This window comes from Equus asinus, chromosome 7 (genome assembly GCF_041296235.1).
Source record: "Equus asinus isolate D_3611 breed Donkey chromosome 7, EquAss-T2T_v2, whole genome shotgun sequence".
NCBI lineage: Eukaryota > Metazoa > Chordata > Mammalia > Perissodactyla > Equidae > Equus > Equus asinus.
This window is the reverse complement of record NC_091796.1, coordinates 27,180,100-27,206,192: the sequence shown is the minus strand read 5'-3', so window position 1 is coordinate 27,206,192 and position 26,093 is coordinate 27,180,100. Positions and strand designations below refer to the sequence as shown.

The following is a 26,093-nucleotide window of genomic DNA, read 5'->3' as shown; positions in this document are numbered from 1 at the left end:
TTTTAGTTAATCATGATGCATTGCTGTTAGTTCATCTGTTCTAACACATGTACCACACTAATGCAAAATGCCGCATGATGGGGGAAGCTCGGTGGGGAGCAGAGGGGGGAGTATATGGGAATTTCCTGTGCTTTCTGCTCAACTTTTCTGTAACCCTAAAACTGCTCTAGAAAATAGTCTATTAATTAAAAAAAAAAAATCAACCACCCCAAAACACAACACGTGGGGCCAATCAGTACACTGAGCCCCCACTGGACGTCCAGGCCCCACACTGGGGACTGGAGGAGGGGCGGGAGATGGGTGCGATCCTTTCAACTTGACATACAACCATAGCTGACCAAAATGTTAGAGACAGGGTAGGAAAGCCAAGTGGCAGGGCCAGCAGGATCCCCAGCTGGTGACACAAACAGAACCATGCACCCCAGCAAGTAGGACACCTCTGGCTACTGGGCAGTGACTCAGCCCTGATTTATCCTTCCCACCACATGCCCTGTGCCACACTCACCTCCCCACCTTCCAGCAGGGGTGGGGGTGGGTGGGGGGTGTCTAAAAGAGATTCAGTCCCCAACCCACAAACCAGATCCTGCACAGTCTTTTCCTGTTCCTTCCACCCTCCCAGATACAGTAGGTACTCAATAAACACACATTGAATTATAGTGATTATTTGTATGCCTCTTGCCCTCCCCATTAAAGGAAAGAATCTGATTGTAAGCCTCCCTAACACCCCAACAAAGTACCTGCTGAACGGAATGAACAGCAGAATTCAGACAGAAGTAACACGCCATGGGGGAGGAACTTGCATTGGTCACCGGGACACTGTCCACAGCCCTGAGAGCATATCTCAGAGGGGCCTCTCCCAGGTGCACCCAGCACATGCTGCTCTGCTTGGCCCTGCGCCCCCTCCCAGCCCCTGCTCTGTCTGGGAAGAGCTGAGAGGCTGGCGTCCACTGAAACGGGATGGCAAGTGTGTGGCACCTTCGCCGTCAAGCAGCCTGCAGGAACAGTGGGAAGGCCAAGTGGAATGGGGGCCCATGGCCCAGGGAGCCGACATGGGAGCGCCTCGGGGAACCCAGGGAGTGTTTATGGAGAGTGAATGGGGTCCAGCCCATCCCACCTAACCCGGCAGGGCACTGGCCAGTTCAGTCTGGCCTGGTTCTGAGAGAGAGGAGGAGAGCGTGTGTCTGGGTGTCGCTGGAAAGCAGCGTCTTCTAAGACAACCGAATCCTCCTTCGGTCATTGCCTTGGGGGTGATGGCCCCTTGGAAGTCTGACTTTCTGTATCCTTGGCCTAGAATCTTAAAATAGCCCTGAGAAGGAGGGAGGGCTGAGCTGGGAGCCAAAGCCAACAGTGGGGCCGGGGCCAGGGGTGGGGGTGGGGAGAAGAGCCTGTCCGAGGAACAAAGGCCTAATCTCCCTGGTCAGGCTGCCCAGCCCAGGCCCGGCTGCTCAGTCACGCACATTTCATTTTTTCTGGCCTCAGGGAAGTGTTCCGGGGGTTGAGCAAATCTGAGCAAGGCTGCCGGAGGGATTGGCCTGGAGCAGCTGAGAGGGAGGGCTATGGCCGCCCAAACCGGCCCCCTGGGCCCCCAGCGGCCCCCACCCGGACCACCGGGGATAGGAACAGGGAGAGGACCTGCTGAGGGGGGTCCTTCCCACTGCTCTCTGGCTGGTGAAGCAGGGATGGTTAATTCTCAGTCAGAACATGGGTGGGTGCAGGGGGATGACAAAGAATATTCAGTGCTATAATATTGAAGAACAGTGCACATGTGGAAAAAGGAAAAGGTTTCTATAACCCAAGGAAAAGAAATGAAGCCCAAGTCTTCACGTCCGCTGGGCGCATGGAGAAGGTAACTCAGGGCAGCAGAACTCCCCTGCAGAGAAGGGGCGAGGTGGGGGCATCTCCCCGGTTTAAGGGATGGTTGTCCGGGCCTGATTTCATTGGCTGACGGTGTTTGGGGAGGTGCATGTGTGGAATCTGCCTGGTGGTACCCACAGCCCTGCCTGCCTGGTTCTGCTGCCGAGTGGGGCTGGAATTTTGAGGCTGGCAGTGTCGGGAGGGGAAACCCGAGGGCAGTGGGAGCCAGGCTTGTCAGTCCATAGGGACCAACATTAGGCTGGTAATGGTGGCATTCAGAGCAAAACGGGGAGGCAGGCGTGCTGTGTCCTCAGTGACCACAGGCTCCCCCTTGCTGCCTTCTCCTGCCTCTGTGGGTCTTGCCCCTTTTCGTATTTCCTGGTGCCCTCAGTCCTATGACTCACACTCCTCTATCTCCACCTGATTTCCAGAATGTTCTATCTCCACCTGCTGTCCAGTGTGACAGGAATGCTTAATGCCAGCCTTTCTTTCGCTCAGAGAAATGGCATTTCCAGCCCCGTCTCGGGCGGAAGGAAAAGTTGATCCCCTGCAAAAGGGATTTATTTTACTTTTTATTTTTGAGCTGCGCACTGCATCACCGTGATGACTAATTTGCAAGTGAAATACACAGGCAGTGTGGATGGTGTAACGGATGTTTGGAGAGGGGACAGGTGACCCCTACAGCAGAAGGGGAGCCCCTGGGCGATGGCTGCCTCCGAAGTTGTCCCCTCCAGCTCCTGCGCCGTCTCTCCTGGGACGGGATCACTTCCATACAATATGGAGCATTGGTAGGGAGGCCATACATTTTATTGTTCAAACAGGGACATTTTTGAGAGTGAAACAGGACACTATTAATAGTTACCCAGGGACAGCAGGCATACGGTGGCTGTCCCAAGCCAATAAGTATGTGTCACTCCAACAGTGTCACCCAACCTTTGGAGCTTGGGATAACCACCCCGTTTCCCTTCTCAGGAGGAGACATCAGCAATGATCCTGAGAGAGGGCCTGGAGGAAACACTACAGGCATCCGTTGGAAAAATAAGAACCCTCCTGTCTTGCCCTGCCCACCCCCAGGACTCTCCCGCTCAGATCCCCCCTCCTGCAAGAAGACTTCCAGGATTGCCCATCGCCCTCAGCATTTTGAGTCTAATGTGTCTGAGTTCCTCATGCACGGGGCCATCTCCTCCACCAGCTCATCAGCTCTGGAGGGCAGGGACCATCATGTGTCATTCATTCTGGACCCTCGTATCCCTACTCTTCCTCCCCCAACCCCACCCAGTGCCTTGCTTACAGGAAGATTCTGACTTAAAGTTTTTGGAAAGAACTGAGCTGAGCTGGACTCCTACAATTTCCTCGTTAGTCCTAGGGACCCAGGGACAGGACTCAGTGTCCTGTAGCCCTTCAGGAGTTCACTGGTTCTCCCACATCAGCTTATAAGCCATCTTCAGGGCAAGTACTCCTGAATTTCTATGTCCATTGCAAGGGCATTAATGGCGGAATTTGTGCAATCATGCAGGGTGGTGATGGTTGGGTGGAAGTGGTGGAATAAAATCCAGAAAGGGGCTCAAGAAGAACTCCACCTTCATAGCCGGGGGAGACATGGCTTGGCCAGTGAACCTGGATGAGAAGCTCCACTCACCACCTAAAATTCCCCATATCTTGGAAAGATGAGAAGGCAGTCAAGACTAAGTGCAGGAAGGTGGTACATGCGGTAAGCTCAGGGAGTAATCAGGGAGGGCCTCCTGGAGGCAGCAGACAGTAAGTAGAGGCTTGAAGGAGGGGGAGGCTATGGAAAGTAAGGGCAAAGGGCAGTCTAGAAAGGGGAGACTGAGCGAAGATGCAGAGGTAGGAATGGGCCCAGCATAATCAAGGCAGTGAGTTACCAGGTCTGGCTGGAGCAGATGGTGGGTGCAATGTGGAGCAGGAGATGCAACCATTAGGGCAGATAAAGAACTCCACATGCCAGTCACCCCAGGGCTTGACTCTTCAGCTGTTGTGGAATCACGCTGCTCCCCATTGTCGAGGGGACAGGACGAAGAGAGAGGAGGCTGGACTGCCGCTTCTCGCTCAGTCCCCAGGGAAGCATCTGGGAAGGAGCAGAGGGTCCGGCCCAGGCTGAAGCCATCCCCACTTTCTTCCTGCTTCCCCTTGGCTCCTCCCAGTTCTGCCAGCGCTGGGGAGCCAGGCCACCTAAGCATGTGTGGCCCAAAGATGTGCTCTTGCCCTGCATACCAGCCTCTGATTGAGAGGGTGGGAGAGTTTCCAGGAGCCGAAGCCCACGGTGAGCATGCGATGGAGAAGTTCTCTTAGCTGAGATGATTGGTCTGCTAATGGAGACATTTTAACATCTTAACATATGCTTGTACATTCATTCGCCAAACTGTGGATGGAAAGCCAAGGCCTTTTCTTTAACTTCCTATCTCCTGGATGGAACTGTTCCTATTGTCTTTCCTGCATAAATCACACTCATATGACACTGCCTACAATTTCCAATTACAGTTTCTTTTTTTCTTAAGTGGAATGAGAAATTAAATATACTTGCAAAACAGTCTGAGTGCAAAAGTCTCCCTCGATTTTTTTGATATTTCCTCAACCTTTCATAATTGTTTCATCCACGTCTAACTCAATAGCATTTAAAAAAAAATGACTAGTCTTTTTTGAGCCTTTCCAAAGCTTCAACTTAGTTTTCATTGAAACAATGTTTTTCCCTTTTTTTTTTTTGCAATGGTATTTAATTGGTTTGTATAATACTTAATTAAATTGCATAATTACAATGGCAAGTTCCTCTGGCATAAACAGGTTTGGGAACAAAGCCAGCTGCCTCTAGGAAAGCATTCGGCTCAGCTGGTGGGAGCAGACGTGGTGGACGTTTTGGACAGCTGCCTTCCTGCCCCGAGTGTGCCTCCAGCTGTGGGCATCAGTCAGAGGGAACAGAGAGAGCTGGGGAGTTTGGCAAGACAGCTGACAGCGGCGTAGAGAGCGTCTACTTCTCCTCTTATCAGGACCCAGGTTAAGGTTAGTTCTCCAGGGACTAAGGACCTGATGCTGCCCTGCCCCCACCTGGGTCCTCACCTGGCCCTGCTTCCTCCCTGCTCCGCCCCCGTGCTGAGTGGACCCCACCCCTCCGGATGCTTTTCCCTTCTTCCCCTCCCACACTCAAGGCTTCCTCCTGCTGCAGCTGTCTAGGAAGGATTTGGCAAAACTAACGCTACAGCTTAGAGACAGGCCATAGCCAAACGTACCACCCTCCCAGAGGTCATGGGAATTTCTTACACAGAGAAGAGTTTCTAATGATGTCATTAAGGCATCTGCAGGAGGTCGGCTGGGGAGAGATTTGCAGTCAGGGGAACGTCTAGGAGTTGTCCCTCAATCGCACCATCATCTCCCTGAGGCTGAAATTTTTGATCATGTGCAACTGGGTCACAGTTGTGTACAGGTCCCCTGAGAAGATGGGCTGTGGGTGCGCCTCTGTCTTTCATTCTTCATGTCCTCAAACCCTTGTGTGGCATGGGACGCCATCCCTCCCCAACCCCCACCCCGCGCCTTTAACCTCTCTTATCAAAGTCATTTTCTCTATATCCAGTCTTCCTTATCTCCCGGGTCACACAGAGGAAAAGTCAACATTTAACCTAAATGCCATCAAACCCACCAACCAATCAATCAATCGCAAGTATTAACAGGCACCTACAACTCAGAAGAAGGAAAATACTCTCCAGAGGAACACATTTGTAGTGGACATTTGGTATTTTGAGCCACTCACCATTCTTTCTCCCTTCCTCTTGGTAAGAGAACCCCCAATTCTTCCCACATTACCACCTGCTCCCCCATAGCCAGTGTGTTTCAGGGGTGGGTCATGGTTGGCTTAAGCCGATCAGCTCAGCTCAGCTTCCTCGCCACAGTGATTGAACCACGTTCTATTATTTAAGACACAGGGAGATGTTTGCTGGGGACTGCTGGGGGAGAAGCTCCATCCTTGGAGATGCGGATGGTGCATGTAAGGCCTAGAGCTGCTGCAGCCATTTTGTTACCATAAAAGACTTCAGAGGGCAGCACTGACCTGGGGAAAAATGGGCTGGAGACCTCATCTAATGACTCCTGAAGACACCCTGCTTCTGAACTTTTCATCTACCTAAGCCAATAAACTCCCTTTAGTGTTTTTTAATTGATTAACTTTTAAAAATCAAACAAATACGTATACAGTAGTCCCCCCTTATCCACAGGAGAGACGTATCAAGACCTCCCAGTGGATGCCCAAAACCTCAGATAGTACTGAGCCCTATATACACTGTTTTTTCCTGTACATATGTACCCACAATAGATTAGTTTATACATTAGGCACAGTAAGAGATGAGCAACAATAACTAATAATAAAATAGAACAATTATAACAATATACTGTAGGGGCCGGCCTGGTGGCACAGCGGTTAAGTCCACATGTTCCACTTCTCAGCGTCCCAGGGTTTGCCGGTTCAGATCTCGGGTGCGGACATGGCACCGCTTGGCAAAAGCCATGCTGTGGTAGGCGTCCCATATATAAAGTAGAGGAAGACGGGCACGGATGTTAGCTCAGGGCCAGTCTTCCTCAGCAAAAAGAGGAGGATTGGCAGTAGTTAGCTCAGGGCTAATCTTCCTCAAAACAAACAAACTAAAAAAACCAACAATATACTGTAATAAAAGTTACCATAGATCTTAGCAAGCTCAGCATACGATTTTTTTCTTTCCTTATTAAATCAAGACCTTTCACCTTTTCACTTAAAGGAAGCACTTTACGGCTTCTCTTTGGTGTATCCGAATTGCCTGCATTACGAGTCTTGTGCTTTGGGGCCAATATTAAGTAAAATGAGGTACTTATCTTTTAAATTTAACTTATAAAATTACGTACTTGAACACAAGTACCATGATACCATCGCAGTCGATCTGATAACCAAGACGGCTGCTAAGCGACAGACGGGCGGGTAGCGTAGACAGCGTGGATGCTCTGGACAAAGGATGGCTCGTGTCCCAGGGAGATGGAGCAGGACAGCCTGAGATGTCATCACACTACTCAACATGCCTGCAGTCTAAAACTTACGAATTGTTTACTTCTAGAATTTTCCATTTAATATTTTTGGACTATGGCTGCCCTCAGGTAACAAACTACACTACTGTACGTGGCTTGAAAAATCAAAAGTAATAAAAACCCAATAATGTAAAGTAGTAGTCCCTGGTCCAGCCCTCCCCACACTGAATCTCATTTCCACAGAAAACCACTCTCAATTGTTTTAGCTATTTCTTATGTTCTTTACCTCCCATATTTCTAAATAGTATGTTGTATCAGTCAGCCAGGGCTGCCATAACAAAACACTATAGACCTGGCGGCTTAAACCACACACATTTATTTCTTACAGTCCTGGAGACTAAGAAGTCCAAGATTAAGGTGCCAGCCAATTTGGTTTCTGGAGAGAGCCTGCTTCCTGGCTTGCAGACAACCACCTTCTCGCCGTGTCCTCGCATGGTGGAGAGAGAGTGAGCTCCCTGGAGTCTCTTCTTAGAAGGATGCTAATCTTCTCGGATCAGGGTTCCACCCTTAGGACCACGCCCTCGGGGGATCAGGGCTTCAACACAGGAATTTAGGAGAGATGATTCATTTCACAACATATGCTATATACTGCCATTTCCAGATTTTCCATTTTCAGGTATTATCTGTTAGTGCCACATAATGGAAGATAAGATTTTGTCTCATGTCTGCAACCCCACCTTCTCTAAACACACATTTCTGTTCTCTGTATCTTCCCAATAGAGCGAAGCCACCATTTTGGTTCAATCGTCAATGTTCACCATATTGTGACTATGCAGTTATCGCTCATGGATGAGCCACATGGTAATATTCCCTTTCTTGCCTAACTTGTTATTTTGTCTAGTGTTAAAATGGCCTTAAATGTGCCGCACACTTATTTACACACACACTGGCTGCCAGAGCCGTTAAGATCCCTCCCAAACAATTCAGCATGTCAGGAATCTGTCAGTTCCTTTGGTTTTTTTCTGGGAATCATCCCATCCAGAGAACTCCATCCTCCACCTCCAGTCTGGACCTGAGCCTCCCGCACAGTGGTCCCCTGGGATGTCTTACATCAGACCCTTTGTGTCCTGGACCCTGTACTACACTGGCTTCTATTGCTGCTGTAACAAACTACCACCAAACTAAATGCCTTAAAACAACACAGCACAGACTTGTTAGCTTACAGTTCTGGAGGTCAGAAGTCTGAAATGGATCTTGCAGGGCTGAAATCAAGGTGTCGACAGGGTTGCATCCCTTCTGAAGACTCTAGGGGAGAAGAGAATCCATTTCTTTGCCTCGTCAGCTTCTAGAGCCCTCCCAACATCTTCCTCCATCTTCCAAGCCAGCAACTTCAGGAGAGTCCTTCCCACGCTGCGTCACTCCGACCTGCTCTTCTGCCTCTTTCTTCCACTTCTAAGGAAGCTCGTGATTACATGCGGCCCACTGGGATACCCCATGCTGATCTCCCTATGGGAAGGTCAGTTGATTGGCAACCTTCATCCCCTTTTGCCACGTAATCTAACTTTTTCAAAGGCTCTGGGGTTTAGGATGCGGACATCTTTGGGGGCCATCATTTTGTTTACCACACAAACTATTCTCCTGTTGGTTTACTCTCTTGTTTCATTGGTACAAGGGTGCATAGGAGGAACATCATTCGAGACCATGTCTATCCGAATGACTTTATTCCCTCCCACTCTTGAGGGTCTGTTTGGCTGTGAATAGAAAACTAAATTGGAAACCACTTTCCCTTGGAAGTCTGAAGGTGCTATCCCAAGGTCTTCTAGTTTCCAGGGATGCTGTTTGAAAGCCCAATTCTGTTCTGTGCTCCAACTTTCACATACAACTTACTTTTTTCCTCTCGGAAAGTTGCGTGAGTCTCCTCTGTGCCCCTAGCATTCTGAAATTCCATAGTGATGGGCCTTGTGGAGGGTCTGCTGCATTCACTGTGGTCCTTCAGGCGGTCTGGAAGCACGCCTCCTTCAGTCCTGGGAGCTTTCTCGTACAACTTCTCCGCTAATTTCCTCTCTGCAGGTGTCTTTGCTCTCTATTCCTGGAACCCCTACTGCTGGCCCTCCCGGGAGGAGCTTCTAATTTCCTTATTTTTTTCTCTCCAACTTTCTGCCTTGTTGTCCTCTTTTCCTACTCTCTGAGGAAGTCCCTCAACTCCCTTCAACTACCTTTCAAATCTTCGACCGAATTTTTAATTTCTGCTATTATATGTTTAATTTCTTAGAGTTCTTCCTTATCTTTGAATGCTCTTTTTTTATAGCCCCCTGTTCTCGTTTTATCGATGCATTATCTGCTTTTCTCTCTCTGAGGACATTAATTATAGTTTGTTGAAGTTTTCTTCTGCTCCAGGACCTGGCTCTAATCCTTCTGGCTCCTTCTTTTTTTCTTGTTAACTTGGGTTTTTTTTCTCTCTCTCTCTCTTGTTGGAGGTTTTCTTTTCGCAAATACAGGTGATCCTTGACCACCATTAATACTTAAGAGCGAGACGGGAAAAAGGTGGTGATTTGTCTATGGGGCATTAGGTACAGGTCTGTCATTTCTTTAGGGAACTGTATACACACACACACGCTAGAATGTACATATACACATACAGATACACACAAACACATAAATATACTTATACAAACATGCATACACAGACAGACACACATACACAGACAGACACACATACAGACATGCACATATACATACACAAACACTCATCAATGTAATGTATGTGGAGGGTTTTTTCCTCTTGGGCTGATCAGTGTCCTTGCAAAGGAACCCTCCAGTCACCCGACCTCGGGACAGACTCTGGGCTGCCAGTTCTCCAGTAGCCCAAAGTGGAGAGGTGCTGAAGTCCCACCACTCAAATGCAGACTTTAAAGAAATTCATTCATTTTAAGTACAGTGTTCAAACTTGCCCTCAGTTGTACAGAGTGTGTCAGAGTCCAGAACTTCTCTAGATCATTTCCTTTTGAAGGAAAACCTCTGGTCTTTGACCAATGTGGAGAGGGAAAGTTGTGGGAGGGGATCTGGGTTCGTAATGATTTGTATTTTTTTGGTGAGGAAGACTGGCCCTGAGCTGACATCTGTTGCCAATCTTCTCCTTTTTTTTCTTTTCTCCCCAGTGCCCTAGTACATAGTTATATAACCTAGTTGTACGTCCTTCTAGTTCTTCTATGTGGGACGCTGCCTCAGTCTGTGCCCAGGATCCAAACCAGCGAACCCCAGGCTACATAAACAGAGCATGAGAACTTAACCACTACACCACCAGGCCAGCCCCTTAACAATTCTTCATGCAGATTTTCAACCAGTTCTCAAGCTTTCAAACCCATTCCTCACCTCACCTTCAGAAGTATATGCAACTCCCATTTCTGATCTGTTTGAGGGTTGGGGGGTTGGGCAGAGGGAATGCTTCTAGAGGCTTCTTCTCACTACTCATGCTTGGGTTTCAGCTCTCCTCTCTGCTAAAAGGGTAACCATCCCTCCATAGACTTCCCAGCCTCCACAGTTTTTCTGACATCTCTCACCTGCTGTCATCTCTTCTCCTGTTCTCATTGTCCTTGTGGCGGTGGGCTTTTGTCAATTTCCTTAAGGCCATGGGATGGGGAATGATTAGGAAAGAGGCAGAGATAAATGTGCGTGGCCAAGCCACCATAAATAACCGGAAGTCTCTCACTGATCTTTGGGCTGTACTGTTTCCGGTACATGAATCAGTCTGCATCCTGCTTGACACACCATTGCAACACAGGCTCCCCTCCACAGCTCAGGGCACACGCAGCCACATTGCCCACCCCTGCCTGGGCAGCCAGTTCCTAGCACACTGCCCATTTCAGGGTCCACAGGCCCCTCTCCAGCAGGTGCCGGGAGCATCCAGTAAGTTCTACTGACTTTTGTTAACAGCCTTCAGCTCCCTCTCCCATTTGAGGTGCTTCCCCACCCTATTCAAGTTGAGCATAATAATCCAGATGTCCCTGTCCACAGCAAGCAATGCTTCCACAGTGCAGACATCAAATCTCTTGGATTTTCCAAGAGACTCTGTTGAGTGGATCAGACATGAAGAGCCAGCACAGAGCCCTTTCACAGGCACAGGCTGCACAAAATCATCCACGTCTCCCACCTGGTCTCGTCTATGACCCCTTTCAGGTTCACATGTCAGAAAGTCCCACTCAGACATATTTTGTGACACACACTACATATTTGTCATGTTGAATGGCCCAGGACAGCTGGCGTTTGTGGTCCAGGCTGTACCTGGGAAAGACAAGGACAGCAAATCGAACCCCTGCCTAAAGAGACAGACTCTTACTCAACACCAGGCGCATCAATACACCACCACACCAACACAAGCAGGGCAGGAATGAAACGTCTCATGCCATAGGCACCAGGTGTAAAATCTAGACCCAGAGGCTGCTTGCCAGTCTGTTACTGCACTTTTCTCATAAATAATATTAAAATCCACTGAGTCATTAGGATAGTCTCCCAGCAGAAAGATGCTCTTTAGCAGGAATGCATCCTTTTACCAGAAACACCTCAGATAAGAAACAAGCATCCTGTGTCTCCACAGAAGTATGGCCCAGAGCTGCCACGGGCCATCTGCCCTCATCCTGGCTCAGTCTCTACACAATAGTAATCTAAATAAAGGCCCTGTGGTGCAAGCAGCCTCGGGGGTGGGCAAAAAGTGGGTGAGCTCCCTGTGGGGCAGTCAACATTCAGCATGAGTCCCCTCCTGCCGTCTTGAAAAGCAAGAAACACGGTCCCATTCACTGGAGAGAGGCCAGTGGTGAGCGGCTCATCATAGCACCACGCAGGGTGAGGCTGTTGCCTGGGGCACTGCCCTCCCAGAGCCCAACACAGATGCAGAAGGTGCCAAGAGCAGAACACGGTCAGCACACCTGTGCAGGTGAGCTCTGCTTTCCATACAAGATTGGATCTGAACATCCTAACACCTCAAATCTCATTTGAGCCCACTAAAAGCATTGTTATTTAAGAATGTCATTTTTGTAAAGTGAATCATTCTCCTTCCACAATCCCCTCTCCTCCCAGGACACAGAATTTATACGTTCTTCAGAGATTAGGATTCTGAACATCAGGCGTGCTGAAAAGGAGATTCACCCACTTTGGAATGATTTTTTTAAAACAATAACAATGATGATAAAGGAAGGTGCCCCCCTCTCCCGACAGCCATGCGTAAGTGCCTGGAAGCAGTTAGAAGCCCAGGACAAAAACCCAGCGGCGTGCAGGCCACAGAAGGGGAGTCTTTGTCTCCTAATAAACTTGATCAAATCTCATCTGTCGTCCATTCTCACGATGACATCAGCCCTGGCTCCGTCCCTGTCCATGCTCCGGCAAGTTCTTGACCAAGCCCTGGTGACTCACGAGTTTGGGTTTTCTGTGCATCTTCTTCCTTCCCCGTTCTGGAACCCTGCCCCTCTTCCCACCTGCGCTGCAGGTGTCCTGCCTTTGCTCCTGCCTCCTCCCTCTGTCTTTCCCAGAGCCACCCCCTTTGTCTTGGCCCCAGGCACCTCTGTCCTCTTTCTTTTAAAAATTCGTGATGAAATATTCCAGACATACAAAAAGGCATAAAAATAATATAACAAACACCTGTGTCCCCACCACCCGGCTGCATAAATAAAAGGCAGCTCTCTCTAATCCCAGGCCCACATCCCTCTCTGACACCACAATTCCTAGCAGCCTTTGTTCCATTCTTCCTTGGAAAAAGCCCAGGTTGCTGCATAAATCTGAGGCATACCCAGCTGTCACCTGGACTCTGTATTAATTCTTTCTCTGCCCTTCGTGGTGGCGTGCTGCTCCCCCAGCCCCCAGCCTGCCATCTCCCTTTATAATTTGACCGCTTCCCTAGCCCAGAGGGCAGTGGCTTGCCGGGGGTCCCTGCCTAGTTTGAATTCACACGGGCAGGTCAGCAGAAAGGGGAGGGTTGGCCCACGGACTTTCATCCGGTGATGCCCCCGGGCAGGAGCACGTGCTTCCTTCCCACACTAGTGTGCTCCGCGACATTCACGGCCGCTTTATGCATCAGGCATGGTGCAGGGGCTGGGGAAGAGGGAGGACGCGGGACACTCTGCCTTCCACGGCCTTGCAGTCTCTTAGAGGCAACAGACATGTGCACAGAGGCAGCCTAAAGTCAAGTGGGCAGGGCTGGAATCCGGGGGATCTGCCTGTGCAGCGAGAATGCGAGCTGCCGAGTCCTGTGGGGACCGAGAAGGATTGGAGTCCAAGCTCAGAGGGTGAGTAGGATTGAGAGAGACAGAGAGGAATGAGTTGGACCTTCCAGGTGAGAGTAGGTGAACCAGTAGAGACAGTTGGGGATGGGCATGGGGGCAGAGAAGGGTTGCCCAGCCAGGCTAGAGAGGATGGAGATGAGGCAGGCAAGACAAGCCCAGCTGGATGGCAGTAGGCTAAGGGTGTGAATGTTGATGCTAAGAAAGCTAGGGTGCCCCACCTACGCCAGGCTGCCTGTGTTCTCAGATCCCTGGGGGAGGGGAGGGTAGGCGCTTGTCAGGGAGCCCTTTGTCACTGCTTCCTCACCCACCCTGCCCCACTCCACTGCACACAGCCCATGGGAGGATGCGGAAGGGCCGCACAGACTGTTGACTGCACTGTTGACATTGGTATGGTCTGGGCAGAGGTGGAAGGTGACTCGCTGGATACCCTCTCACCTAGAGCCTGTCCCAGGAGACAAAAGGCACCCTCACAGCCAGGAGTCTCCCCTGGGGCTTGGCACCCATGGCCCTGGGCCGGGGGCAGGGTTTAGGAGCCAGGGGTGCCTTCCTCACCTCCTCAGGAATCTCCAGACCAGAGTTCTCCACTGCCCCCCCCGACCTGCACTCCTGGCCTGCCCTCCCCTCCACCCAGGCCCTGCCACTCACTCATACCCACCCGTGGCCCCAGCAAGATGGCCAGGCCCTGTGTCAAGCAAGCATGTCCTGGCACAGACATGTGGCTTTGGTGTCGTCTGCCTCTGCCATGTGAGTCTTCACTCTTGCTGCCCAAGGCCCTCATTTGCTGCCTCCCTCTGCTCTCACCTTCCTAGCAAAGTCCAGACTCCATTTGCTACAGTGAAGTGGCTGAAAACAATACAAAGTGTGTCTGTAAGGTGGTTATAAGTCAGCAAAGTCAGCCACAGCTCAAGGTGGTATCTCAGGCAGTAGCAGGAGGTGGGGAAGATGGCACCATGGCACCATGCAGGCCTTATGCCACCACATGCCTCACCGATGCTGAAGGTGGCAGGCTTCTCTGGGAGGGCTTTGCTTCACCCACCCCCCACCCCCCACCTTGGGAAACCTGAAAGCTGCTGAGAAGAACTTTACAGTTTGAGGCCATTTTAAGGATGCTCTGACGGCAAGAACAGGCCCTGAATAGCCAAAGCAATAATGAGAAACAAGGACAAAGCTGGTGGGATCACAATCCCTCACTTCAAAATATACTACAAAGCTATAGTAATCAAAACAGCATGGTTCTGGTACAAAAACAGATACACAGATCAATGGAACAGAATTGGAAACCCAGAGATAAACCCACACATCTATGGACAGCTAATCTTCAACAAAGGAGCCAAGAACATACAACGGAGATAGGAAAGTCTCTTCAATAAATGGTGATGGGAAAACTGAACAGTCACCCGCAAATGAATGAAAGTAGACCACTGTCTTTCTCCATGCACAAAAATAGACTCAAGATGGACCAAAGAATTGAAGGTAAGACCTGAAACCATAAAACTTCTGGAAGAAAATATAGGCAGTACACTCTTTGACATCAGCCTTAAAAGGATCTTTTTGAATACCATGTCTACTTGGACAAGGAAAACAAAAGAAAAAATAAACAAGTGGGACTTCATCAGACTGAAGAGCTTCTGGAAGGCAAAGGAAACCAGGATCAAAATGAAAAAACAACCTACCAACTGGGAGAAAATATTTGCAAATCATATATCCAACAAAGGGTTAATCTCCAAAATATATAAAGAACTCACACAACTGAACAACAAAAAAACAAACAACTCAATCAAAAACTGGGCAGAGGAGGGGCCCACCTGGTGATGCAGTGGTTGAGTTCACACGTTCCACTTCGGCAGCCTGAGGTTCCAGTTCTGATCCAGGGTGTGGACCTATGCACTGCTTGTCAAGCCATGCTGTGGCAGGCGTCCCACATATAAAATAAAGGAAGATGGGCACAGGGCAAAGGAAGATGTTAGCTTAGGGCCAGTCTTCCTCAGCAAGAAAAGGAGGATTGGTGACAGATGTTAGCTCAGGGCTAATCTTCCTCAAAAAAATGGGCAGAAGATACTAACAGATATTTTTCCAAAGAAGATATACAGATGGCCAAGAGGCACACGAAAAGATGCTCAACATCACTAATCATCAGGGAAATGCAAATCAAAACTATACTTAAATATCACCTTACAGCCGTTAGAATGGCTATAATCACCAAGACAAAAAATAACAAATGTTGGAGAGGTTGTGGAGAAAAGGGAACCCTCACATGCTGCTGGTGGGAATGCAAACTGGTACAGCCACTATGGAAAACAGTACGGAGATTTCTCAAAAACCTAAAAATAGAAATACCATATGAGACAGCTATTCCACTACTGGGTATTTAACCAAAGAACTTGAAATCAACAACACGAAGAGACGTATGCACCTCTATGTTCATTGCAGCACTATTCACAACAGCCAAGATGTGGAAGCAACCCAAGTGCCCATCGACTGACGAATGGATAAAGAAGATGTGGTGTATATATACAATGGAATACGACTCAGCCACAAAAAAAGACAAAATCGTCCCATTTGCAACCACATGGATGGACCTTGAGGGTATTATGTTAAGTGAAATAGGCCAGACAGACAAAGACAAACACCACAAGATTTCAGTCATATGTGGAATATAAACAAACTTAACGGACAAAGAGAACGGTTTAGTGGTTACCAGGGGGAAGGAGGTTGGGGGGTGGGCAGAGGGGGTGAATGGGGCACATTCATATGGTGTCTGACAAATAATAATGTACAACTGAAATTTCACAACGTTATAAACTATTATGACCACAATGAAAAAAAAACGAATGCTCCAAGATGTAGACGAATGGACTTTGTCATACCCTTCTGGTTCTAGAAACACACTCTGGAGATGCCAACAGCAGGCCCTCGGTTGCTTTGTTTCTCTGTGACCCTCTCGGGGTTGAACCTTTGGGTACCTCCTCCCTCAGGAGCTGGAGCATCGGCCCCATCCTCTGCCCCACTGTCTGGGTTGGCTGTTCCTGTGGTCCTGTGCTTAGCTCCACCACAGCACCCACTGCACCATCTTGTGAATCACTCCTGAAGGCAGGAGATGTCTTACTCATCTTTATATCCCCAGCATCCAGCCACAGGAGAGGCCCTCCATAAATGTTAATGGAGAAAGGACCATCCCCCGGGTGGTCTTTGCATGACAGGGTTGAGAGGAAAGCCTCTGAGGAGGGGGGTCTCCTCTACTCAAGATTTCTCTGGTGATTTTTCAGTGACATCTGTAGGCCCTCCTGGACCATCTTGCATGGGTCTCTGAGCCTAAACCAGGTGTCCCAACCTATCAACCACAGTGTGAGGCCACCCTGTACACCTGGTAGACAGGAGTCCTCACGCCTGCTCTCCAAGGTGCCCACCCTCTTTTGCATCCCTTCCATCCCTGATTTACACCCAGGCCACTCCACAAAGTCGCACTCTCCAGTGCAGAGAGGATGCTCCGATATGGTCCCTGAAAAGACAGCAGACACACTGGGGGTCTAGGCCCCTCGGCTCCACCCACCCAACTCTTCCCATGCCCAAGCTCTTGCTCAAGACCCACCTTCCTTGTGAACCTTCCCAACCCCTGATCCATACTGATCTGTCCAGCTAAATGCTCACTGCTCTTACTATCTCCACTGCTTGCTTGGCCACTAATCATGAATGTTTCCTTCTAGACTGTCTCTAAGGTAGAGCCTCAGAGCTGGACGGCACTGTAGAAACGACTAATTCCTCCTTATAATTTTGCTTGGAGGCAAGGCCCGTGCAGAGTGGGATGGCTCCCCTGGGAAGGCTTTGAGCTCATTGGTGATAGAACCAGAACTCGAACCCAGGTCTCCTGACTCCACTTTAGGGATCCCTCCCCCTCATGGAGCTTGGGTTTTGCTTCCTTATCTACAGCACAATCCTGGAAGATAAGGACCATGCTGCCTACTGGAGCACCAAGCATAGGGCTGCCCAGACTAGGACCTAGGTGAATATTTGGAGAGTGGTTATGTTATGTATTCCAAGGTCCAAAGTGACCTCCACACACCCACTCTTCAGTGTCAGCGTGCCCTTCTTTGCCAACACAGCGCAGCCCACACCAGAGCCTCCCACAGACACCCAGCTGAGATCCCGCAGACAAGAGAGAGGTGGGTGTGTAAATTTCATCTCCTTCTGGCCCACTGGTGATTTTCACTTGCTTCTGCCTGATTGTTCTTAGCCACTAGGCAAAGAGGTAAGTACTCATGTTAATGGCAGCAAGGGACTGGAAACAATAAAAAAAGTAGCCCAGTTTGGGGGGGGGGGCAGGGAGCAGCCTTGAGGGGGTTTATACCCGCCTAGGGATCAATGATCAGGGTCCCCAGGACCTGGGGGGACATCCCTGTTTCCCCTTCTCTTGCTGTGGGAAGATTTTCAGGACATCCAGTAAGCATTCATTGCGGTGTAGCATTCTACAGAAGGGGTTGGTGGGGGGGCTCTCCCCCAATCAGTTACCATTTGGTTAGAACAATACTAGAAATAGTAAATTAATTTAGCAAAGTAGCTAGCTACAGGGTCAATAATCAAAAGTCAATTGCAGGGGCTGGCTCAGCGGCGCAGTGGTTAAGTGCGCATGTTCCGCTTCGGTGGCCCGGGGTTTGCCAGTTCAGATCCTGGGTGCGGACACGGCACCGCTTGACAAGCCATGCTGTGGTAGGCATCCCACACATAAAGTAAAGGAAGATGGGCACAGATGTTAGCTCAGGGGCCAGTCTTCCTCAGCAAAAAGAGGAGGATTGGCAGCAGATGTTAGCGCAGGGCTAATCTTCCTCACAAAAAAAAAGTCAATTGCATTTTCTACAGACTAATAACAAACAAATGGAAGACAAAAATTTTTTAAATAGCACTTACAATAACATCAAAAGAAAATTTAAATACTGAAGAAATAAGTCCAATGAAATAAGGGTATAGCCTCCATACTGAGAAGTATAAAACAACGCTGAGAGAAATTAAAGACTTAAACGAATGAAGGTACTATGTTCCTGGAGTGAAAGGACCAGTAGCATCAAGATGTCTCTTTTTCCCAATGTGATCTATAGATTCAGTGCCAGTCTAATCAAAACCCCAGCAGATTTGTCCACATGTGTTTGTGTATATGAAACTGAGAAGTGACTTAAATATTACATGGAAACGCAAAGGGCCTAGAAGAGCTGAGGCAACGTTGAAGAATAAAGCTGGAGAAACGCCGCTACCAGATAGCAGGACTCCTCCCATAAAGTTTCAGTAACGAGTCAGAGTGGTAAGGGTGCAAGGACAGACAGTAGGCCAATGAATAGAGTCCAGAAATAGACACATTCACAGCGGGCCACTTATGACAAAGGCTCCACTGCAATTCATGGAGGAAAGGCTGGTGTTTACAATAAAGGGCGCCGAGTCAACCAGATATCTGTATTAAACACATAAACCTTGATCTTTTCCTCACACTAAAAAAAAAAATTAATTTGAGATGGATCATAGACCTCAGCATGAAAGGGAAAACAATAAGCTGCTAAAAGAAAATGCAGGAGAATATATCTTCAGGACCTGGGTAGGCAAAGAGGTTCCTTAAGCAGGACAGGAAAAGCACTAACCAAAAACAAAAAGACTGATCGATCAGACTTTATTAAAATTAAGAACATCCGTTAATGAAAAGACACCGTTAAGAGAGTAAAAGGGCAAGCCACAGAGAAAAGATATATGACAGAGAACTGATATCCAGAATACACAAAGAAAGCCTGCAAATAAGAAAAATACACACATACCAATTAAAAAACAGGAAAATATTTAAAAAGGTACTTCACAAAAGAGGATATCAGTAAACATATAAAATCATGCAAATGCAAAATAAGACCACTGTGATATGTCAATCAGACTGGCTTTCACGTACCAGAATGGCTAAAATGAAACACCAAGTGTGGGTGAGAATGTGGAGCAGTTTAACTCTCTTAAATTCCTGGTCGGAAGGTAAATCTGTACAACAACTTCAAAAACGTGTTTGGCAAGACTTATGAAAGCTAAACATACGTATACCATATAACTCAGCAATTCCACTCTGAGGTATATATGCAACAGAAATGACATTTACGTACACCAAAAGACATCAATAAGATTGTCCATGGAAACTTTTTTCAAAATAGTCTCACACTAGAAGTGACCCACGTGTCTCTCAACAATAGAATGGGTGAATAAACTGTGCTAGAGTCAACCATGAATACTATAGAGCAACAAAAAAGAATGAACTTCTGACATATGCTCCCACCTCGATAAATCTCATGGATATAATAACGCTAAGTGAAATACAAAAGGAGTGAATATGGCACGGCTCCATTTATATGAGCTCAAGATAGCAAAACTATTGTATGATGATAGAAATCAGGGTAGTGATTCCTCTTCCGAAAGTAGGGACCAGAAGGAGGCAAGAGGAAGCCATCTGGAGGGCTGGAAATGTTCTTGAACATGATCATGGTTTGATTACAAGAGCCTTTCCTTGTGTAAAAACTCTTCAAGCTGTACATTTAAGATTTGGGCACTTCACCAAGAAGGTCGGGGGAGGTTGAGTGGGCAGGTGTGGGGAGGACAGGAGTGCAATGGGAAGGCAGGAAAAGAATAAGGCAGGACCAGTCAGGGTCACACTGAGGGCTGAAGCTGGCCTTGGGGGTCTGCCCTGCTCCTAGGAGCCTTGGGGAACAAACCAGGATTTCAGTAAACAGGTTAATGCGTCAGGGTCAGTCCCAAGAATAAAAAGGCCCCTTTTGCCTGCACCAAGTCCACTTTGAAAAGACAAGTAAGCAAGAGTGGCTTTTGGAGAGGTGTCATCAAGCGCAGCCACCGTGCGGACTGTGCACAGATACAGCCACAGCGGGTGATAGACACCTCTATTTTGGCCCCAGTTTGCATCAAGAGCTGGCTGCTCTAGAGGAAATTAATAAAATGAGTTTTTATTTCTTCCTTTTTTTAAAAAAAAACCCATTTGCAAACTCACATCTCTCTAACTTCTACTTATTCCCCAGGAGAGAAAGAAGGAAAATATCTCAGCTGGCACTGAGCCTGCAGCTTCACCCAGATAAGAGAGATGCTGCTTTACATTCCATTTAACTCCTGCAGGCTCCTCAACATCTCCACCCACTAGATGTGGAATTTGTCACCGCCCCAGGAGGGCTTTGTCAGCACTTCTTTTCATCTGTGCCTGACCTGGAAGCCCCTGGCAACTGGGCTATCTGCCCCCTTCCCGCCATCTCAGACTCCTGGCGGCAGAAGGACGGCTTACGTGTGTCACTTCCCTATTTGCTCCTCCTTTCCCCACTTAGGTTGTGACGTGTTGATGTTTGTTTGCTCTGAGCAATCCAGCAATCTGGTTTTATCCACCCCCCTCCCACCCCGCCCTAGCCCAGTCTCTTCTATTAGGGTGGCTCTGGAAGTCTGTTATTTAGATTTGCTCTCCATCTGTCCCACACTCAGTGTTGCTGTTCTCCATGTTATACTGTTTAAAAATAAAGTCGAAAAAGTAACAACTAAATAGATGACAGCCTGGCAAAAACAGCAGCTGTTGCCCATAAGGCAAAATAGAAAATATTCTCCTGGATACATCTATAGAGAGATGGATATTACAGAAGCAGAGGGAAAAGAAAGAGGTCTCACCCAGTGCAATAGCATTTAACCCTCTCTGAGGCCGAGGAGGTGATGGATGCTCCATGCTGGCACTGTTTCTCAAGTCCTTGGGCTCAAAACATGAATGTGCGGAGATGAAGAGTCTGAAGTGGTGTTGGGAACCTCCGTGAGATGAGTGTTTGCATTCTGACCACAGGTACAAGTCAGATCCAAGTCAAGTCAACAAGTCCTGACGCTGGAACAGATACAACGATGAATTTCCCGTGAATTCTGCCCTTGACAAACTTAAAGTTTAGTTGAGTTAGCACAACACAAAGTTACCAAAAGTTCACAATAAAATCCACTTAAAAATCCAAGTCCTAGGACACCAACAAGCACAAATGACAAAAGAAAAAATAAATTGGACCTCTTCAAAATGTAACTTTTTTGCTCAAATGGACGTCATCAAGGAAGTGAAAAGATAACCTACAGAATGGGAGAAAATATTTCCAAGTCATATAGCTGATAAGGGGTTTATGTCTAGAATGTAGAAAGACATTTTAGAACTCAAAAATAAAAAGACAACCCAATTTTTAAAACATGGTCAAAGGGTTGGAATAAACATTGCTCCAAAGAAGATTTATAAATAGCCAATAAGCACATGAAAAGATGCTCAATATTATTACCCACCAGAGAAATGCAAATCAAAACCACAATGCGACACCACTCCACACCTGTTAGGATGACTGAAATCGAGAAGTCAGCTAATAAGAAGAGTTGGCAAGGATGTGGAGAAATTGGAGCCCTCACACACTGCTGGTAGGATGTAAAATGCAGCACCTTTGGAAAACAGTCTGGCAGTTCCTCAAACGGTTAAATACAGAGTTACCATATGATCTAGCAATTCCACTCCTAGGTATATACCCAAAAGAATTGAAAATATGTGTCCACACATAAGCTTGTACATGAATATTCAAATCAGCGTTATTCAAAATAGTCAAATGTGAAAACAAATGTCCATCAACAGATGAATGGATAAATAAAATGTGGTATATCTATACAGCGGAATATTATCCAGCCATAAAAAGGAATGAAGTTCTAATATATGCTGCAACATGGATGAATCTTGAAAACATTATGCAAAGTGAAAGAAGCCAGTCACAAAAGCCCACATATTACATGACTCCATTTACATAAAATGCCTAGAAGTGGCAAATCCATAGAGAGAGAAAATCCATTAAGTGGTTGCTAGGGGCCTGAGGAGGGGACGATGTGGAGTGACTACTAATGAGTAGAGGGTATATTTTTGGGGGTTGATGAAAATGTTCTAGAATTAGATAGTGGTGATGGTTGCAAGCCTTATGAGTATACTAAAAACCTTTGAATTACATGCTTTAAATGGATGAGTTGCATGATATATGAATTATATCTCAATTAAGCTCCCTTTCAAAATCCATAAAGTTTACATACAGAGGCAAAAGACTCAGAATATTCAACTCAACATTGAAGAAGAACAAAGTCGAAGGACTGGCACTACCTGACTTCAAGACTTACGATAAAGCTATAATAATCAGGACAGTGTGGTATTGATGAAAGAACAGAGAAATAGATCGATGGCACAGAATAGAGAGTTCAGAAATAGACTCACATAAATATAGTCAACTGATCTTTGACAAAGGAGCAAAGGCAATATAAGGAAAAAAAGACAGTCTCTTCAACAAATGGAGTTGGAACAACTGGACGTTCACATGCAAAAAAATGAGTCTAGATACAGACCTTATACCTTTCACAAAAATTAACTGAAAATGGATCATAGACCTAAATGTGAGAGGCAAAACTATAAAACCCCTAAAAGATAACAGGAAAACACCTAGATGATCTTGGACTTTTTAGATACAACACCAAAGGCATATCCATGAAAGAAACAATTGATAAGCTGGACTTTGTTAAAATAAAAAACTTCTGCTCTGTGAAGTACAATGCCAAGAGAATAAGAAGAAGCCACAGACTGGGAGAAAATATTTCAGAAAGTCACATATGATAAAGAACTGTTATTCAAGATGCACAAAGAACACTTAAAATTCAATAATAAGAAAATGCACAACCTGATTACAAAACAGGCAACACATCTGAACAGACACCTCACCAAAGAAATATACAGATGGCAAACAAGCATATGAAAAGATTGTTCAACATCATGTCATTAGAGAATTGCAAATTAAAAGAATGAGATATCGCTATACATTTACTAGAATGGCCAAAATCCAAAACATTGACAAGCTCAAATGCTGGTGAGGATGTGGGGCAAGAGGAACGCTCATTCATTGCTGGTGGGAATGCAAAACAGTACAGTCACTTTGGAAGACAGTTTGGCAGTTTCCTACAAAACTAAAAATACATTTACCATATGATCCACCAATCATGCTCTTTGGTGTCTACCCAAATGAGTTGAAAACTTACGTCCATACAAAAACCTGCACGCGGATGTTTATGGCAGCTTTATTCATAACTGCCAGACCTTGGAAGCAACCAAGATGTCCTTCAGTGGGCGAATGGATAAATAAACTGTGGTCCATCCAGACAATGGAATATTATTCAGCGCTAAAAAGAAATGAGCTATCAAGCCACGAAAAGACATGGAGAAAACTTAAGTGCATATTACTAAGTGAAAGAAGCCAATCTGAAAAGGCCACATACTGTACAATTCCAAATATATGACATTCTGGAAAAGGCAAAACTATGGAGACAGCAAAAAAACATCAGCGATTGCCAGGAGTTAGTGGGATGGGAAAGATGAGTAGACAGAACACAGAGGATGTTTAGGGCAAACCACTCTGTATGATACCATAATGGTGGATACATATCATTATAAATTTGTCCAAACCCACAGAATGTACAACACCAGCAGTGAAATGTAATACACTATGGACTTGGGGTGATTACATTGTCGATCTAGGTTCATCAGTTGTAACAAACATACCCTCTGGTGGAGACTGTTGATAATGGAGGAGGCTGGACATGGTTGGGGACAGTGGGTGTACGGGAATTTTCTGTACTTTCTGCTCAGTTTTGCTGTGAAGCCAAAAGTGTTCTTAAAAATCAAGTTTACTAATTAAAAAAAAAAGTCCAAGCCAAGAGAAGAGATGGGACAAGTTAGTTTATGATTCCTCGCTGAATGACTGGTACAGACACTCAGGAGTAATGACATTGAGGAGGTCAGAGCAGAGAAGGCTTCCATCCCAGACAAGCGGAGCTTGGGCTAGGTCTGGAAGAAGGGATAGGATTTGGAAGGGAGAGTTAATCCAGGTGTGGGACACAGACTATAGGCCAAGTTCAGGGGATGACACAAGTCCTCCTCTCTGCCCCAACAGGTTCGACCACCAGGATGTGTGGGAGCGACAAAGCCGCTAAGACCCACCTCATGAGGTCTGGCTCCGACACACAAAGGAGGGCCTCTCCTCTGCCCAGTGAGAGAAGCTTTGCTCTCGTCCCAGGAGGGTCCAGTACTCCCTTCACCCAGAGAAAATATTCCCTTCTCAGATGGAATAACATGGTCCCCATGGTGAGGGGCTGGCCTGACTTTGACTCACTTATTTGTCAGGGACACCCCAAAGTGGTGCAAATACAGCATGAAGGAGACACACAAGAGACCTTGAAGCTTGCAAGGAAGGGCACACAGACAACAAAGGACAGAGCAGAGGCGTGAAGTGCTCTTCCAGCACCAAAGCAGAGTGGTGTTGAGCTGATGGTGGCGACTCTGGGCTGGTGGTCAGGGAAGGACATCTGAGCAGAGACCTGAATACCGAGAAGGAGCAGCCTGGGAGGGTGGAACACTGTTCCACCAGCAAGAGCAGCTGGCACAGAGACCTTTGGAAAATGAGGCTGGTGTGTCAGAGGAACAGAATGCACGCCTGGGGGCCTTTATGCCCCGCACGTAATCCTAAATCTCAGTGTCCCCTAACTTTCTCAATCTTCAGGGCCTTTTTTTGACTACACAGGTGCCTTGGGTTTGTCAATCCTCAAACCACCCAATGTCAAGAAGTTCACTTGGCCGGAGAGCCCACTGCAGCAGAGACTTTATGAGGCTCTCATCACTCCCGAGGGGACGTTTTCACAATTTGACTAGCAGAGCGGGACCCGCTCCTGCCCTGGTCTTCACTGTCTCCAGCGGCCTCTCCCTTGTGCACTGGGGGACAAAACGGCTCGGACTGTACGCCTCCTGCGAACGCTTCCATGAGAAGGCTCCACATTCGTTAGCACCCTGTTACTCTTGACACAAATGAAGAAAACACCTTCACTACATCAAATCTGAAAAGAAAGCAGCTAAATTTTAGACAACAGTGAGGAGAATAGGGTACAGAAAGCCTGTGCTTGAGCCAAATTTATTAACCCCTCTTTTGGGCGCTGGTTCTAGCTGTTCTGAACTAAAAAGCAGTGACTCCCACATGGTTAAAGAACATGCCTGAGAGTTTGCCAGGCCGGAGAACATGCTGGGGTGGGAATGGGCACCCAAGTAAGAGGAGAAGTGTTTCATGGGCCACGTCAGAGTGCAGGGCCCTTCCTGGGCTGAGCTCCCAAGTGTGGGTGGCTCACGGAGCTGTCAAAGCGTAGGGCTGGGATGAAAAATGGCCTCCAAAACACACAGCTGTGACAACGTGTGTGGCACATGAAGGACTAGGTGAGTCAAAAGGTACTTGGACACGCACCAGCCAGCCCCGCGGTGACGGCGTGGGCCTCCTGTGCGGGCGCAGACCGAGCATGAGCACCGGGAGGCCTCTGACGCTCCCTGGTGCCACTGCACAGTGTTGGCCTGGAAAGGCTGGTGGCTTCTATTTCTCCAAGTCTATTTTTACATTGTGGAAAAATATAGATCACATAAAATTTACCATTTTCACCATTTTTAAGTGTACAGTTCAGTGGCATGAAGTACATTCACGTTGCTGTGCAGCCATCGCCATCCTCCACCTCCAGACCTTTGCCATCTTCCCAATCTGATACTCTGTCCCCATTAAACAACAACTCCCATTCCACCCTCCCCCAGCCCCGGGCAACCACCACGCTACTTTCTATCTCTGGGAATTCAACTACTCTAGGTGCCTCCTCATATAAGTGGAATCATACAGGATTTGTCCTTCTGTGACTGGCTTATTTCACATAGCATAATGTTCTTAAGGTTCATCTGTGATGTAATGTGTGTCAGAATTTCCCTCCTTTTTAAGGCTGAATAATCTTCCATTGTATGCATTTACCACACTTTGTTTGTCCACTCATCCCTCGATGGGCGCTTGGGTTACTTCCACTTTTGCCTACTGTGAATAGTGCTGCTACAGTGGATGTACAAGCACCTGTTCA

At 47.4% G+C, this 26,093-nt stretch overlaps 1 protein-coding gene across 8 annotated transcripts in view; it reads right to left on the bottom strand.

Annotated features, from left to right (window-relative positions):
* The window catches only part of ZBTB7C (zinc finger and BTB domain containing 7C), a 353,239-nt gene that overhangs the window by 150,801 nt on the left and 176,345 nt on the right, over positions 1 to 26,093 (bottom strand). Inside the window, exon 3 of one of the 8 annotated variants that reach the window (XM_070513095.1) lies at positions 20,793 to 20,997. The exons of the other annotated variants lie outside the window; for them this stretch is intronic. The gene's annotated coding sequence lies outside the window, so the exon portion shown is untranslated. The remainder of the gene's footprint in view (positions 1 to 20,792; positions 20,998 to 26,093) is intronic. 8 annotated transcript variants of the gene reach the window in all.